Raw genomic sequence first — 17,193 nt, 5'->3', positions numbered from 1 at the left:
AAGTCACTCTCCTGGTGCTGAAACTTTAGCTCAAGCCTTGGGGACCAGAGCCTTTGTTCTGTTCCTCATGAAGGATGGAGGCGGTGGCAAGGGCAGGAGGCTGAGGATGGGCCAGGGAAGCAGAAAGCAGGAGCGCATCAACTCAATGCACCCCCAAGGGAGAGGGCAGCCCAAGCCACGTTGTCCTGAAGAAGAGCACCTGATAAAGTCAAGTGCCACAACACCCAGAGATGCTTTAGCTTTCCGTCTTAAAGAGCATCAGTTTATTCACTTGGAGCCATCCTTTCGCTGCATGGAGATGGATGTGCTCGCACATGTTACTTTAACTTTGTGGCTCTCCCATCCGTACATAAAACAGCCCAGGGAGCCGGAGCTGATTCATCTGTTTGCCACGGAAGATGGATCAGTTAGCAAATTATTTTATTGACCCGCAGCTCTGCTCAAGGTCATTTGTTTGGGTGGACAAGCAGCATGGCTGGCATGGCAAACAGGGCTGAGGAGGGAACCTCCATCTGTGAGAGGCATTTCCAAGCCCTTGGGAAACTGGCCTTATTGAGAAACCTTCACGTCACTCTGGACCCCTCTCAGCCCGGCTGTGAGCACCGGATAAGCTCAGCATTTGGGCTGGAATGCTGCAGCTTTCTCAGCTGTCTCCAGGCTTTCATCCCTGGCTGCTGCTGGGAAAGAAAATCCCTTTTTCTTCACCAAAATGTGGTTCAAAATCTTGTTGCTTTGTTCTTGAAGGACAATGAAAATAATTCTGATGAGGAAGGGAGGAAATGGAATCAAGCAGCTGAGCCCTCACCCAAAGTTAACTCAGGTCAGCAGCCCTTAGGGATGAGACATGCACAAAAACACTATGGAAAAGCTGGACCCTTCTCAGGTTGCTGATCTGCACCTAAAACCAGGCAGCGAGAAGAACACAGATTTGCTTATAGCCTGGGGGTGCCTGAAGGGTTTCTCTGCAGGGAGCAGGTTTTGTGAGCATCTCTGCTGCTCCATGTCCCTGTGAGGTCCCACCAATGCGCAGAGACCCCCAGCTGCTCCAGCACGTATCCTCCTTGGCTCCTGCATTCAGTGTCCTGCTGTCCAGAGCCATCCACTGCTCCGGAGCATCTCTGCTTTTTGCTGTCCTCTCCGAGCCTCCTGTTGAGCTGGACCCTTGGAAACCTTCATTGACTGAGCCTGAACATTTATTAATTGATGGCTGCAGGGGTACCACAGGCTCCTGCTCACGTTCAGGGGAGATGAGATGTCCATGGGGTATCCTCGCATGAACTCCATCTCTGCATCTCCACCTCCACCGTTCTGCATCTGCTCTTCTTGCTGCTAAAGCAGCTTTTAGCCAAAGACATATGGGATCCATTAACAGGGGTTTGCTCATTTGCGGAGCCCAATCTTATGAAGAACTGTCTGATTTCAGCTCATAGGTAAATATCTCCAGCCTACATAACACTGGGTGCAGAAGCAGAGACTGGAGAGCCAGCCATCGGTGCACATGGTTGCATCAAGCTTGGGATGAATGTGGGTGAGGCTGCATCCACAATGGACACAGAGCAGATTAGTTATAGCAAAGTCACCGATGTTTTCTTTTGCCCAGCTTGATGCTGAGCCCTTCCTATGGTAAGGGTCTGCTTGGATGAGGGGAAAGGAGCTGGGAGGAAAGGCAGGGCTGCAAGAAAATGATCCTGATCCAAAATACCTGGGCAGCGCCTCTGCCCCTCACCTCTGCCCCAAGAAATGGATCAAAACTGGAGCTGGGCTTTCTCCATCTGCAGCCGCACCCTGGTCCTCACACTTGTGTTTTCAGCTTTAGAGATGTGCCAGATTGCAGACACTGAAGGAAAGCACCGCGCGGGAAAGCAGCGCATCCCTTTGTGCGCGGCCTCCTCCGAATCCCTGTTAAGTTCCTGTGCAGGCTGGCAGTTTTACCATTTACATGACAGCTGGCTCGCTTGGAGGAGATCTCCGTTAATTAAAATAACACAAAGGGAAAGAAGGGAAATCGTGTCAGCGGATAATTAATTCGGAGCAGGCACCAGGCTGCGCGCCGATCCCGCTAACAAAACTCTGCAGGAATTCACAGCTTCACGGAGCCCAGCCCTGCTGAGCCTCATCCTGCACATCGGGCTGGTCCCCATCCCTGCAGGACACTCATCAGAGCTGCCACCCTGCCATAGGATCATAGAATGGTTTGGGTTAAAGGGACCTTAAACCTCATCCAGTTCCAACCCCTTCCACTGGAGCAGCTTGCTCCAAGCGCCTGTGTCCAACCTGGCCTTGAGCACTGCCAGGGATGGGGCAGCCACAGCTTCTCTGGGCACCCTGTGCCAGCGCCTCAGCACCCTCACAAGGAAGAGCTTCTGCCTCATATCTAATATGAGCCTCCCCTGTTTAAGTTTTAGCCCAATACCCCTTGTCCTATCGCCACAGTCCCCGATGAAGTGATACCATTCCCTGGGTGCCAGGCACTGCATCCCATAGAAAGCTGGGATCTGGACAAGTGCTTTCAGGTCCCAGCTCCAGCCTTCCTGCCCTCCTCCCTGTTGGAGCTCTGCCTCTCCCAAAGGGATGCTTTCTGCTCTTGCCCCTTCACAATGAGCCATGTCCATCCCTCATCCCACCGCCACCTCCGCTGTTTGATGCCAGAGCTGGATGCAAGCAGCTGGTGGGGACCGCGGCCGGCAGCCAGCACAGCCGAGGCCAAGCCATTCCTGGCACAGGCAGGGGGGTTATCTCCCTGCTCCAGCCCTGCTCAGCCAGGGAGCCCATCAGAAGCCGACCCAGAGGCAGCCGCGCTGCTGGAGATGAGCCCTGTCCCTCTTGGCTGAGTCCTTCTGATGCCTCCCCAGCAGCATGGGGTTTATGTGAGAGGTGAGGAGTGGGTGTGTGAGGGGAAGGAAGATGGGAAAAGGGGGTTCAGGGAGCCAAGGGGACAGGAAGGAGCTCCTGCAGGGAGCAACAGGGTTTAATGGGACTGGGGGAAGCGGAGCCAGCCAAGACCTTGGCTGCTGGCTGTGGCCTAGGGGCTGGCTGGGTGCAGGCTGTGCCACCATCACCGTGCCCAGCTTCCCTCCTTGCCACCCCGGTGGCTGTGTCCCCGGGCAGGGACAGTGGCTGCACCCAATGCCCCCCCCAAAAACCGGCCACTCAGCAGCTCGCAGTTAAAGTTATGCTTAGTTAACTATTCTGCAGCTCGCTTGCGCTGCTTTAGTGTGCTGATCAGGCGAGCTGGAGATGGGGAAAGGGGAAAAAAACACAGAAAGGAAAGAGAAAGAGCAGCCCAGGGCTCCAAAGCAGCTGAGGTGTCAAAGACAGAGATTTAATGAATGTGCCTGCGGTTCACCTGAACAGATGAGCACCAGCTAGAAGGAGAGAAGGAAGAAAATGGAAAAAAGAAAGGATCATTTTTCAGATTGGCAGCTCCCCTCCCAGACATCTTTTAACAAGAGAGGGGGAAAAAAAGGCTTTAAAGGGCCAGCTGCTTCCCTTCACTGCAGCGGGAACGCGGGCACCCTGACACCCGTTGCAGGGGTTGGGCTGAATTGGTGCTGTGGGTCCTGGGCCCTTGTCCCCCCTTGGGGACCAGCTGCTGCTCACGTGCTAGAGGAGCAGGGTGCTGCAGGGCCTGCGGCGAGAGGAGGCGAACCTGGCTCATCCATCACCGTGTGCCAGACCCTGTTTGATGGCAGCAATAAGCGCCTGCCTGCAGAATAAATCTGTGTGCTGAACATGTTAATAAACACAGGGGGTTGCAATAGCCAGCCCTGAAATGCTGCTGGCACCCACATGGGCCCAGGCAGAGCACCCCTGGACCATCCCTGTCCCCCAGCACCCCATGCTGGGGATGGGCACCCTCTGCTCCATCCCTGGGTCCTGCTTGGGAAGCTGCACCGGGAGCCTGGGAGCTTCAGTTCTGGAGCTTCTTTGTGGTTTACCAAAAGAGAGGCTGTGTTCGGGGCAGCTCCTTTTCTGTTCTCCTTTGTAACCGTTTCCCATGCATAAACCTACCCCGAATCGTGTCCAAGCAGTTGGCCATGAGTTTTATCCAATGTTTCTTTTTCAGACGTTGAAGGAACTAATTTAAGACAATTGTATTTAATGCAATTATGCTAAACACAACACGCAATGTGCTGCAAGCCAGCAGCTTCCTCTGCTCCTGCATCCAGAGAGCGAAAAAGAAAAAACCCACCCAAGAATATCCCTTAGAAAAGTCCTGACCACAAAGGGGGCAGCTGGCATAGGATAGGAAGCTGGGGATACCCTGTGGAAGCAGAGGCAAGGACCCACCATCACCCCAGCAGTGTCCTCCAAGGGCAGGGGCCGAGCCGGGGCTCTTCCCAAAGACTGGCATTAAACAGGAGGCAGGCAGAGTCCTGCTCCTGCCGCATCCCTTGCCTGTCTCCAGAGCCACAACCTGAGCAGAACCACAGTGCTGGAGGCATGGGAACAGTGCCTGACCCTGGGAACCACGGCCAGCCGCAGGGTGATGTGGTGGAGGCAGCTGAGAGCAGCCTTGCTCCATGCTGGGCTTGGTGCCGTGGGGCCTATGGGGCTCCTCTGCATGGACGTGATAAAACCTGGCTATTCTGTATGGGAGCAAGCAGGCGGCTGGTTGAACACACAGAATCCAGCAGAGCTGCATTAAAGCTGCACAACTGGCTCTGATGACTGAGCATCGCACCCCGGCCTGCAGAATAAATGACAGGAGAATCAGGGCTTAGTTTTCCCTGTGTCTCCTGCAGTCATAGGCACAGGCACTGTTGGAAGAAGCTGCTTTAGGCTGGTGCAGACCCTACTCACTCTTCCCATGAGGACCAGCACCACTTCTCCCTTGCACATCCCTCCCGAGCTCCATGGGCCTGTGGGAATGGGGCAGGAGTACTCCAAAACCAAAAGCCAAGCCAGCATAGCCCTGGTGTTCCTGTCGCTCCAGGCTGGGTGCTGGGGAGCTCATGGTCCCCCCAAACCATCCTCCACTGCACGGCCAGCCCTTGCTCCCGTGCTGCGCCCGCACCGTGCGCCGCTGCTGCAATTAGGGCTATCTGGGTTTCTTCATAGCTGCAGGACAACATTTTTGAAGGCAGGACTTTGATCTTCTTTCCTAAGAGTTTCTCTTTGCCTTCCTTTTCATGTGTGTTTTCCCTGGGTTTTGTCTCATTACTCAGGTGAAGGCTGATGTTCCCCAAGGCGGCCGTGCCGGGCTGCGGTCCCCATCTCGCCCCCCCGCTGCCGCTGGGACCCCAAGGCACAGGGATGGGGCATCATTTTGTCTTGGAGCAAGTTTGTCCATGGGCCTCTCCGGGGCAGAGGCTGCCAATTACACTCAACACGCCGAGCTCTGTCAGATCAGGTTCTCGTCAGGGAAAACACTGCGCTGGGATCCTTATTCCCCTCTTTTCTTGCTGCTTTTTTCTTGCTGTTTTTAATGATTCTGCCAAGGAGCCCTAATGATGGAGATGAGGGCGCTGCTCATGGGCCCCTCAGCCCCTGAGTATGAAAATCAGTGATAAACAAGTGTTTTATCCCCTGAACTTTAGCATTTCCCCTTAAAACAAGCCCAGCCTTCTCATAGCTGTAACCCTCCCCAGCACCAGCCTCTGTTTACAGCTCCAGTGCTGAGTGAGTCGCAATCCCTGCCACCTCAAGGCCATTCATTACTATTATTATTATTACTATTATTACTATTATTTCCATTAAACCTTGTTCTCTCTAAAAGAAACGAAACAGGGGCAGTGGGAACAGAACTCGCTCTTTCCCACCCACACCAAAAAGAAAGAAACATTTTGCGCGGAGGGGAAACAGAAAGTTAATAAATGGCCGAGCCCCAGCAGATGGGGGGGTGGAATTTGCATTTTTCAGATTAACAACGCACGAGCGCAGAGAGAAACGCACTTGCCCCGGGGAAATAATTTGAGAAATCTTTGCATATTTTATTTAAAAGCATGCCGCGTTAGGCAGGGTAATAATGCAGAGCGATGGTGATTAGGGGAGGCCTGCAGGGATCGCAGCCTGGGACCCTCCCTCCTCTCTCCCTCTGTTCATCCTCCCTCCAAGCCCCCCTCAACCCCTTGGTGTTGCAGCCCAAACACCCCTCTGAAAGCCACGAGGGGAGTTAGGGAATTGGGGGGTTTAATCCCTAGAGATGTGGGGCAGAACCCACCGTGTGGTCCGTGCGGCTCCGAGGATGCCCCATGCATGTCCATCCTCCCTCTGCATTCGGTCACATCACAGGTGGTCACATCCCAGGGGCTCTGCGAATCCCACAGGATTCGAGCATCCCACAGGGGTCTCAGCACCCCAATCCCAGAAGCTGCTTGGGAAATCCCCGCCATGGAGTTTGCCTCCTGCGTCTGCAAGGGAAAGCAGTGGTACCATCATCTCCTGTCTGAAGTCAGGTAGTAAATCAAGGCTCATCCCATAAAGTGCATCCCAGCCTGGGAACACTGCATGTGCATGGCCTTTGTTGTGAGGATTCAGGCAGCTTACAAGACCTTGGGTGATGGCTCATGAGCTGCTTCTGCTGGCGCTAACAACCGGCTCCCCATGCCTAGGGATCCCCAACCTCTGGATCCTAAAGCACTTGGCAAAGGTGCTGTGTCCCCTGTCCCACGGCGAGAGGCTCACAGAGACCCCACTGCACGGCTCCTTGGGGCTACAGAGCATCCTTTGGGTTCCTCCCTGCTAATTAATGCCTCGCTCCACAGAAGCCCAGGCAGATGGAGGTTCCCCTCATCCCACCCCTCCATAGAGCAGGAGCTGAGCCTCCGCAGGGTGACTGCTCCTCCGGCTCCCATTAACACCGGTGGTGTGAGGCTGGGGTAAAACCTGCAGTGCACAGGTCTGAAGATGAAAGTCCCCACAGCTGTGCAGTTTAACAGGGTGATAATTGGGCACAGGGAAGGGAAGCAGCATAAACAGGAGGCACAGCAGGAATAGGGGCTTTTTGCACTGAGCCAGAGGCTTCTTCCTTGGGGGGGGGACTGCGTGGTGGATTGCTGTGCTGTGCTCTTGCTGGATGGTGCGGATCCTATGGGGCATCATTTCCCAGGGGGTTTGTCCCATTCCTGCGGGTGGAAAGGGAAATGGAAGGAGGAGCCCAGAGACCTGCTCGGAGCAAAGCTTTGTTTTCCTGCCCTGCTGAGGCATGTCAGGCCTGCAGACTCCTCTCAGGTCAGGGATGCTGGGCTGGGGGCCGTGCAATGCTGGTGGATGCAGCCAGAAGCTGGGCAGACCCCAGCAGCAAAGGCAGCAATGGGAGGAATTCTGCAATTCTACCTAAAATGGATAAAAGAACCAAAACCAGGGCCACAGTCTTGAAAACCTTAACCTCTTCCTTAATGCGGGCCTCTTCATTCCAACGTTTAAAGCTTGAGGTTTGTTTGTCAGGTCTTTTTCAAGGTGATGAGGTCTTGCAATCGCATAAGGAATCCTTCAGCTGGAGGCTGCAGATGAGAGCCCTGTGCAGTGCAAGGAACGGCTTTGGAGCCATCGCCAGCCCCTTGCTGCTCACCAGCAGCTCCTGCAGCCTCCAGATCCAGCTTAACCCATGGCACAATCCCTCCTCCCTGGCAAACCCGGTCTTTGGAAAGCTCCTGCCACTTCCCTGGCTTTGAAATCTGACCCAGAGCCCGGCTCTCTCCCTGTCTGCTCCCATTATTAATAAACGTTGAAGGGCTCCCTTCTGTCCCTAATGAGATTAGTGTGATTTTCATGCATTGCTGCAGGGCAGGGGACTGAAAAAGTGGCTGATCTGTAAACTAAAGGGTGCTAATCTATAGAGGGAGGGTCCCCTGCCCATGGCCTCAGGGGCTGGGTGAGAGTAATCAATTAAAAGAGGGGATTAGAGGTGCCGTGGTCACCTACTTTATTGAGGTCACCCTGACACCCTCCCAGCCCTGGGCACCCTGTGCTGGGTCCACGCAGTCATTGAGGCTCTTAAAAGAAGGCATAAAAGCCTTAATCACCAACCCCTGTTTACACGCTGGACCCAAAGGAGCAGTAAGGGGAAATCTGTTGTTAATACATTAATGGACACAATTTGCTTAGCGGGTCTGCCCGGGCTCCGTAAATGAATGCTAATTTGAAGCACAACCTCACTGTCTTTTTCTTCTTTCTCTTTTCAACTTCATTCAAGCGCTTTCATTTTGCCAGGGACTTGGGAAGGGAAAAAAACAACACGACTTGGGCAAATACACGATTGCTTTTGCTTTGGTTTCATGGAGGTGGTTTTAAAGGTGGATTCGCTAGGGAAGAGGGTGGTCTGGCTCAGAGTGAATGTGTGGAAACACGGTTCAGTGTCCACAGTTGTGCATGGAAGAGATGTTCTCTGGTTTTCCTCACCAGAAACACCTTGGGTGGTTTGTGCAGGGCTCAGTCACTGCCCATGCTCTCTGCTACCTGCTGGTAAAAAACAAGGCACCCGGTGCTGGCCATCATGGCACGTTCCCAGCATCCCTGCCCTAACCTGTGCCTGAAAATGGCCCAAAGCCCTGACCTGACCCAGCCCATCTCTGGGCAGAGGAGGGAGCCCTTTGGGTGCTGTGGGACTCAGGCACTGACAGTAATTAAATGCCTCTTTACAGCGAGCAGGAGCCTCACAGCATCCCAGGCCAGGGACCACGGCGCATGTGAGCCTTGGGGAGTGGGATAAGGCACATCCCTCGCCTCTCCTCTAACTTCCTTCCCCTGGGACACCCATGGCATTTTCCATTGTGGACAAGCCGTGCTGTGACCGCAGCCAGGGTGCGGGGCTTTGTGAGTGGTGCCAATCAGGGGTGCCACCATTGTCACCCACAGACACGGCTCGGTGGCGTTGTGCTAACACTCATCTGCCCTGAGCGCCGGCAAGGAGCCGTTGGGATGCGGCGCTCCCACCATAACGCATCCATCAACACCCCAAGAGGGGTCCAGTTCCCCCCTGCTTCCCAGCAAGGACCCTCTGATGGTTCTCTCCTCACTTCCATGTGCGAAAGGGATGTCACTTTGGTTTTATCCGAGCCCTGTTCCTGTCTCTGTGATAGCTGTGGCGTGCTGAAGGGATTAGCACTGCACCGGGCAGGCACGGCACCTTGCTCCAGCAGATAACGTGGGAGATGCATCAATGCAGAAGTGGAGGCTGGGAGAGTAAATCCCTTCATTTCAAGACCACCTTTAGGGAGAAGAGAGGCCTGAGGCCAAGGGGAGAGACGCCTCCTTTCCTGGGTGTTGTGGTCATTCAATATTAGGCCCAGAGGAAGGAGCTTTCTCTTTCTCACATGCGGCATCAACCGCGTCACCACGGGTGCCCACAGATGGGATGGGGCAGGAGCACACCTGAGTGCAAGGTTTTGGTTGTGGGACATGGCTGGATCATGCTCCGTGATTCCTGAGGCTGTTGCAATTATTCCCCGGGACCAGAGAGGCTGTTTGGCTCTTGGTTCGCCTTCAGCATCTCTGCTGACCCCAATGGTTTTGCATCCTTGCTGGTCTCAGCATCTCACCTCCAGCCTCCGTGGGGTCCACACCAGCTCCCCTCAGGGACAGAGGGGATTCAATCCCCTTGGGCTGTTCCTGCAGAAAGCCCCTTCTGGTGGGCTGGGAAGGGGGGGACAGCACTAAACCCTCCCCTTGGCAGCGGGTTTAATCCTCGCAGGGCTGCATTGCCATGGGCGCTGGATTAGGGACCGTCCCAGCAGCACTCCTTTGTCCTCCCTATTGTGGAGCATTTTGCTCGCCTCTGCTCTAAACCTTGTAACCGTTTTGCTGCCTTTTTAAAACCGGGTTGAATAGGGGGTGGGATGGAGCGGGGTGGGGGGGAGAGGAGCCGAGGCTTTGAGGTTGAAGAGAAGCATTCAGGCTGCAGCTGCCCCGTCTCAGCACATTCCCCGTGACCCCCACGGGCACCGCGGCGGCCACCGAGCATCATTGGCAACTTGGCCGCTCCGGGACAATCCACCTGCTTGCTCGGGACAAGCACTTTCATGCCTATTGGGATTAGGGACTTTAAGTGTCGTTCCAAATTGTGTGGATAAACAGTCTTGTGAAAACTTGTTATCGAGGAGGAAAGGGCCCCGCCACCACCCTCAGTCCCTGGCCTTTTGTTCGGGCAATTTTTATTGCCGGATTGGATTTGATGAGGTTTAAGGTTTATTCTTAGGACTCCATTGAAGAGCTGATCCTTTGTCTCCCGCTGTGGAGCGTGAAGAATATGAAACATAGGCAAAAATAAATCTGCTTTTCACACGCTTTAGCCCCTGGAACATGCAGGGACCACCAAACGCAGCTGAGAGCAGCAGCACCCTGTCCCTCTGCCCCGGCCCCTGCCTCTGCGGTGTCTGCTCTGGCCTCACTGGGCTCTGCACCCTCTTCCTGAATCCCCTTGTCCCTCTTGGAGCAGGGCCAGAGCCCGGGTGGCCACAGGGAACCCTCTCTAGCCAGGCAGTGATGGTTGGATATGGATTCAGGAGGTGTTGGCTCTGCAAGGAGCCTCAGATGCTGCACCCCGAGGGGAGCATCCCTCCCTGCCCACCCCATCCACAAACACCCAACTGGCAGGGCAGCCCCTTAATGGCTTCATTTATCCCCAGTGACTTCAGGAGGGATCAGTCAGCAGGGTCATTCCCCAGGAAAGGTTGCTCCAGGGCTGCCTTTCATTCGAGAGGAGCTCCCCGTGACTCTCACCTTTATTGCAGGGACCTGCCCCGACACGCTCCGCATCGCCACTGCCCAGGGATGAGCCCGTGCCCCAGGCCCTGTCCCCACCTTGTCCCTGCAGCCACGGGGCTGCTGCTCAGCACCAGGTAAGGCTCGTGCCCAGGCTGCCAGCAGTGAGTCCTGCGCAGCCTCCGGGGCAGTTTGGCAGCACCAGGAGCTGTTGGGGCTGTTTCTGGCGAGCCTGGCGCTGGGGCAGGATCTCACACAGAACTCGGTGGATTGGGCTGGTTCCAAGCAAAGAAAACACCCCAGGGTGTGCAAAACCTGCTGGGAGCTGAACCGGAGCAGGGCTGGCGCAGGGGAGCATGGCCAGGTTCCACCATACCTCTCCCCGTGGCTCCCACCATGTACCGCGTCCAGCCGAGGAGGAGGGTGATGAAGGCTCTGCCTTCAGGAGGCAGGAGTTAGCTGCGCTGGGATGCCCAAACCAGTGCTGCAGGCTCAGTGCGGTTGTTGTCACACTGTCCCACCAGGCAGTCCCGGGCAGGGCTGGCATCCTGCTGCTGTGGGTTGGTGAGCCTGTCCCCCATCCCTTCCCACTTAGCATCTGGCAGCTGATTCCCAAGATAGGCAGTGATGTTCGAGCTCCTCCTGTTTGGATAAAGTATCTGTAATTACACGCATGCCTAATGTGAATTATTTCCACTGCACAATCCTGGTGCTTTGGACCCTACTGAGCAACCTGGCAGGAGACTCCCTTGTCCATGGGGAGGAGCTGGGGGATGGCACTTCTGCCCCTTGGCTGGATAGCCAGCATGGCCATGGGGAGAGGTCCACAGGGTCATTCCCAGCACCCAGAGAATGTCTTCCCTGGGGTCTATCAGGTTCCCAAACACACTTTAGGTGTGTGAGATACAGGGATGGGTATTTCTACATCTACTCTTAGACCTGCCATGGTCATCCCCGTTTTGAACGTGGGAGGGTGTGAGAAGTCAGTCACTGTGTGCCCAAGGCCTCGTTCGTAGCTGCAGAGATGATGGATGCTTTCCCAAAAGCGATGCTGCTGTCAGATAATGTGGGGCTGGTGGAGAAGGTGCTGGGTGAGCTCCTTTGGCCCATGCTTGGGAAGATGTCAAACACGATTCTTGTCATGGTCCCTTCTGGCCCTGCAGTCGAGGGGCTCGGAGCTGGCCTTGGCCGGGGAACAAGAACTGCTCCAGCAAACGTCCAAGGCTTCAAAACTTGGTTTTCTTCCAGGGTGCGGACAAAGAAGTTTTCCATGGCAAGAAATATCCCCCAAGGAGCGGTGCGGCCACAGGGAGCAGAGCCCCCCCACTGCAGGCAGGGTGTTCTGGGGTGCAGCCGCTTCCCAGCAGGCCAGCATGGCCCTGCAATGAGCATGTTGAGCCCCAAGACCCCATTGCCTCCCTACAGCCCACCCTGCTCACCCCATTGCCCCATCCCTGTGCTCCAGCAGGTCCCTGCCTGCCCGCAGCCTGCGCTGTCAGGCAGCGTTGTCTCTGCATGGTGCTTTCCTTCAGTGCAGCATTGCTGTGCATCCCCTCCGAGCAGCCTTCCCCTGTCATGTTGGGTTATTTGCTTGAGGAGGTGACTGCTGAACCTTTCTCCCCCTTCCCTTGCCTGCAAGATTCCCAGTGGCTGCCCAGCATCACCAGGGCGCAGGAGGGTGACACTGGGTGAGGGGACCACAGACCTCAGCATCCATCGCTGCCACAGAGGTGTTTCAGTGGCTGGGAACAGGGAGCGATATTGTCTGGGGATTGGGAAGCGACCTCTCAGTTGGGTTTCAAAGGCACATCCTGATCCCCACCTCAGTGGGCATCTCCCCTCCTGCACTCTGGGTTTGGGGTCTGGGTAAGGGTGAACCCCTTGTCCACATCAACCCCCTCCATTTCCCCCAACTCTTAATTCATTCTCCATTACTTTCGCCTTCCCCTCCTCCCCCTCCCCGTCTCAGCTGCCTGATGAATGAAGGATGGGTTTTTAAGCCTTTTTTACCCCCAAGGCCCGCAGCGCTGGCTTGGCTGCTATCGCTGGGATAAATGCAGCCTTTTGGGCCTGGAGCAGCATCCGGCAGAGCCGCACCACCCCCCTGCACCGGGTTATCAATCCCTGCTCAGCATCGCCAGCACCGGGCTGGGTCCTCTCCACTGGGAGCCCTTTTCCTACCCTCTGGCCACAAGAAAGACCAGTGTGGCTTAGTTGTGCACAGTATCAACACCAAACAGACTCAGCCCAGCACTACTGCTCCTCTTAATTCGTCTTTGTATTGTTGGTTTTCATGCATTTTTAAGAAGTTCGCATTTCCCCCCTTGCCTCCGCCTCATCCGCCGGGTTTCAGTGGGCTTCGGTCCCTTTGCTCTGCATCCTCATCCTCATGGAGCAAACAAAGGGAAGTCAGTCTGGATCTCCCCACCCTGGGAAGGATGAAACCTCCGCAGCTCAGCAGATGAAGGGGTTATCAGTGCCCTGGGCGCGGGGCCGGGTGGCACCGGGCTCTGCTTCCAACCAGCATCACTCAGACGTAACAAACACAGACGGTGCCACTTGTGGGGCAGGGCTGGAGCCGAGGGGTGGAAGGAGGCTTTTGGAAGGGAAAATTCTCTGAGCTCTCAACAGACATGGAAAAAAAAACCCAACCCAAATGCTCTGCTTTGCGGTTCTGCTCCAGTGCAAATTGTGGCCTCCATCCATGACTGGGAACTGGAAGCTGCCTTCTCCCTCCTGGCTGTGTCCAGAGAGCAGAGACCTCAAGGCAGGATAGGGGAAAAGGAAGATTCCAAGCTGGAACGCACGGATAGAGGCTGTGAACACAGCCAGCATCCCGGTTTGAATCTAAACACAGGTAACCTGGGAGCCTTCATCCACCCAGCCCGGCCTGAGCCTTCCTCCGCAGGGAGCTCAGAGCCTGCCCCTGTGCCACAGCTGAGGCAGAGCCAGCCCCCGGGGCATCATCTGCCCCATCCCGGCCAAACGCAGCCACCAGAGCAGCGCAGGGAGCCCTGTTTGGGGCTGGGGAGGTGTTTCTCAGGGGTCCAAGCAGAACCTTTGTCTCTAAGCCCTCAACCAGAGGCTCATGGGCAGGCAGCCTGCCTGACACTGGGATGATTATCCCCTTGGAGGAATAGAGTGCAGCACGGAGGCTTCTGGGATTCAAACCCGTGTTTGCAGGGCTCTAGATCTTTCAGTGCTGATGCTACAGCCCAGGAAGGCATTCCCTCCAGCGAGACAGGCACTACATCACACGGGGACCGCGCCACGGAGCAATGATGTACAACCGGCCTTGAGGCACTCTTTGCAGCTTGATTGGCCTCAATGGCAGGCGAATAACCGAGAGTTTATTGCTTCTCTTCTGGTGAGCTTTGCTCCCAGCTGTTCTGTCAGGGAGGCCTGGATCCCCACACAGCCATGGGCTCCTGGGATGGGGCTATGCTGTTATGGGGTTATCCCTGCGGGAAAATCCCCCCCAACCTCTGCCCAAGGCAGGCGATGAGACCTGGGCACAGCTTGGACCCCTCTTCCCCTCCTCCTACGGGTGCAGTGAGCTCCTGGAGCAGCACCCTTGGCCTCAGCACCCACCGGCATCCCCTTCACCCGCACCCAACGCACCCAGCGCGCACTGCAGGGGCAGTGATGGTTTCTTCCCATTGAAACCCTGCTGCCTCGGCAGGAAAAGTGAGCAGGGAGCACTGGTACCCCGAGAGCTGCTGGCCATGGGCAGCCCTGGTGCCGCTCCAGAGGGCAGGGGTCAGACCCTTGCCGGTGATGATTTTCCCTTGCTTTTGGAGGAGCGGTGCTGCAAGGGGCCGGATTTCTGGGATTTCTCCATCATTAAAATGTAAATGAAAACAGACACGAAAACAATCTGAATTTCCAGCCGAGCCGCTCTTGCTTAATATTCTACCCCGAAGGGGGATGTGCGGAAGCAACAACATTTCAAAGGGAATCATTAAAGAAGGCAGGCTCAAACTGCGTTTTCATCAGATACCGTGGCAGAGCCGAGCACTTGGGGTCTCGCCCATCCCAGCGCTGCTGGAAAGGATGAGCAGGAACGGCTCTGGGAAACAGCAATGTCCAAGCTGGGGCTGTGCTGGGCTGTGCTGGGGTTGTACTGGGCTGTGCTGGGCTGTGCTGGGGCTGTACTGGGCTGTACTGGGCTGTGCTGGGCTGTGCTGGGCTGTGCTGGGGTTGTGCTGGGGCTGTGCTGGGTTGTGCTGGGCTGTGCTGGGGCTGTGCTGGGGCTGTGCTGGATTGTACTGAGCTGTGCTGGGGCTGTGCTGGGTTGTACTGAGCTGTACTGGGCTGTGCTGGGCTGTGCTGGGCTGTGCTGGGCTGTGCTGGGCTGTACTGGGTTGTGCTGGGTTGTGCTGGGCTGTGCTGGGCTGTGCTGGGGCTGTGCTGGGCTGTACTGGGCTGTGCTGGGTTGTGCTGGGTTGTGCTGGGGCTATGCTGAGCTGTACTGGTTTGTGCTGGGCTGCCTGGCTGGAGGGGTCATGTCCCGGTGCAGCCTGGCTCTGGCTTGGGCAGTGCAGCCCCAGTGCAAGAGCTGCGGCCATGTATGGAGGGGGGGATCCTGCCCCTCTGCTGTGCGCTGGAGGGGAGCCCCCCTGAGCCCTGCTCCAGCTCTGGGGACCCCAACACCAGAGGGACCTGGAGCTGTTGGAGCGAGGCCAGAGGAGGCCATGGGGATGCTGCGAGGGCTGGAGCAGCTCTGCTCTGGAGCCAGGCTGAGAGAGCTGGGCTGGGGCAGCCTGGAGAAGAGAAGGCTCCTGAAGGGGAGACCTGAGAGCAGCTCCAGTGCCTAAAGGGGCTGCAGGAAACCTGGAGAGGGGCTTGGGACAAGGGATGTAGGGACAGGGCAAGGGGAATGGCTTGAACCTGCCCGAGGGGAGACTGAGCTGAGCTCTTAGGCAGAAGCTCTTCCCTGTGAGGGTGCTGAGGCGCTGGCACAGGGTGCCCAGAGAAGCTGTGGCTGCCCCATCCCTGGCAGTGCTCAAGGCCAGGTTGGACACAGGGGCTTGGAGCAAGCTGCTCCAGTGGAAGGGGTCCCTGCCCATGGCAGGGGTTGGAGCTGGGTGAGCTCTAAGGTCCCTTCAACATAAACCCTTCTGTGAATGAACCCCCACAGTGAATTCCCCATTCCCAGTTCCCTGTTGCCTCCCATGTCCGTGCTTCTCAGCTGTCTGGACCAGGCTGTGCTGCTCCATGCCAGGTAAGGAGCTGCATGGAAAAGGGTCCTGGATGCTGCAGCCGGACAGAGCCCCCCTGCACCCTCCTCCCTCCCGGACCTCCCAGGTATGGGTCCTATAGGTGCTGAGATCATCTCCCTGGGCAGCCTCCCTCCATGCACGGGGAGCAGTGGGGAGGGACGGTGGCAGTGGTGGGACCAGGGTGCAGAGCCTGAGTGCAGCGCTTGGGGTGAGCAGAGCAGCCCTGGCCAAGCTCCCTCTGCCAGTCAGGACCAAAGGAAATCCCTTTTCCCCCTGCAAAGCCAACAGAGGGATCTGGAAGTCTCCAAGACACAATAAACAGGAGATCCGGGGATGCTTTAAGCGTGTCCTGTCTCTGGATGTTAATGGCCTGAGATGATTCATTTTCTTTTGTGCTTTGATGGTATCAGTTATCATTCGATTTTATTTTTAAAGCCTTTTTTTTAAGCCCACAGAACACTGGAAGGGGTTAGGGTGGATTCCCATTACAAGGTAAAACATTTCCCCCCAAAGCTTCATAAAGACTCCATTTCTTTCTTTAAAAGCTATTATTTTAACTTTCCCAGAAAGGCAGCATTTGCCAAATCTTGCTTTGCGCAGTAAAACCAGCCCAGTGTTACTGGGATTTAATGGCATAACAGCAATAAACTCAGAGGAGACCTTAAAAACAAAGGGCCCTGTCTGCCCTGCGGGGAAATTCCACCTCGCATGCCCCCGGGTCCAGAGGCAAAGCAATCACATGCAAGCCCCAGCCCCAGTGTGGCTCCCCACTTCTGCTGGGACAGTGGCCTCATCCAGACCCCACTGGCAATGCCCAGTCTGCCCAGCAGACCCGGGTGAGGTTTGGATCCAGAGCATCTCCCCTGAGAGCCCTGCTATCCATCCGCAGGATATAAATCCAACCCCTTGTTTGTGGAGGCTTGGAAATACAGAGGACAGAGACGTTCTTGGTGTCATCCTCAGGTACATCCCTATCCCAGCCCCGAGCTGGTGCCTGTCCAATGCACCCATCCCAAAGGTTCCGGATCCGCAGAGGGAGCTGAGCACTGGAGCTGCCCTGGACTGTGAGTGCCCCATGGGGCAGAGCAAGGCCCTGCCTGTTTGTGTCTCCATTGCTCTTTCCCCCTGCAGCTGGTCGGGTTTTTAATGAATTCCCAAATCTCATTTGGGACCCAGAGCCGGGGTTGGAAACCCCCTCAGTGTGAGGCTGATTCTGCACATCAGCACTGGCCACCTCCAAGCAGCTCTGGGGGCATGAGCATCCCAACACCCGAGGAGGAAGCCTCCTGCTTGCAGAGCAGAGCCGCCCCTTTGATGCTCTCCCGCA

The 17,193-nt window shown here is 56.1% G+C and overlaps 1 protein-coding gene across 2 annotated transcripts in view; it reads right to left on the bottom strand.

Annotated features, from left to right (window-relative positions):
• PSMB2 (proteasome 20S subunit beta 2) overlaps positions 1-17,193 on the bottom strand; it is a 183,517-nt gene that overhangs the window by 21,922 nt on the left and 144,402 nt on the right. The window lies entirely within an intron of this gene.

This window comes from Neopsephotus bourkii, unplaced genomic scaffold, assembly GCF_033783945.1.
Source record: "Neopsephotus bourkii isolate Nb327-2 ecotype Australia unplaced genomic scaffold, CSIRO-AGI_Nbou_v1 NB_1036, whole genome shotgun sequence".
Classification (NCBI taxonomy): domain Eukaryota; kingdom Metazoa; phylum Chordata; class Aves; order Psittaciformes; family Psittacidae; genus Neopsephotus; species Neopsephotus bourkii.
This window is presented reverse-complemented; position numbering and strand designations above follow the sequence as displayed.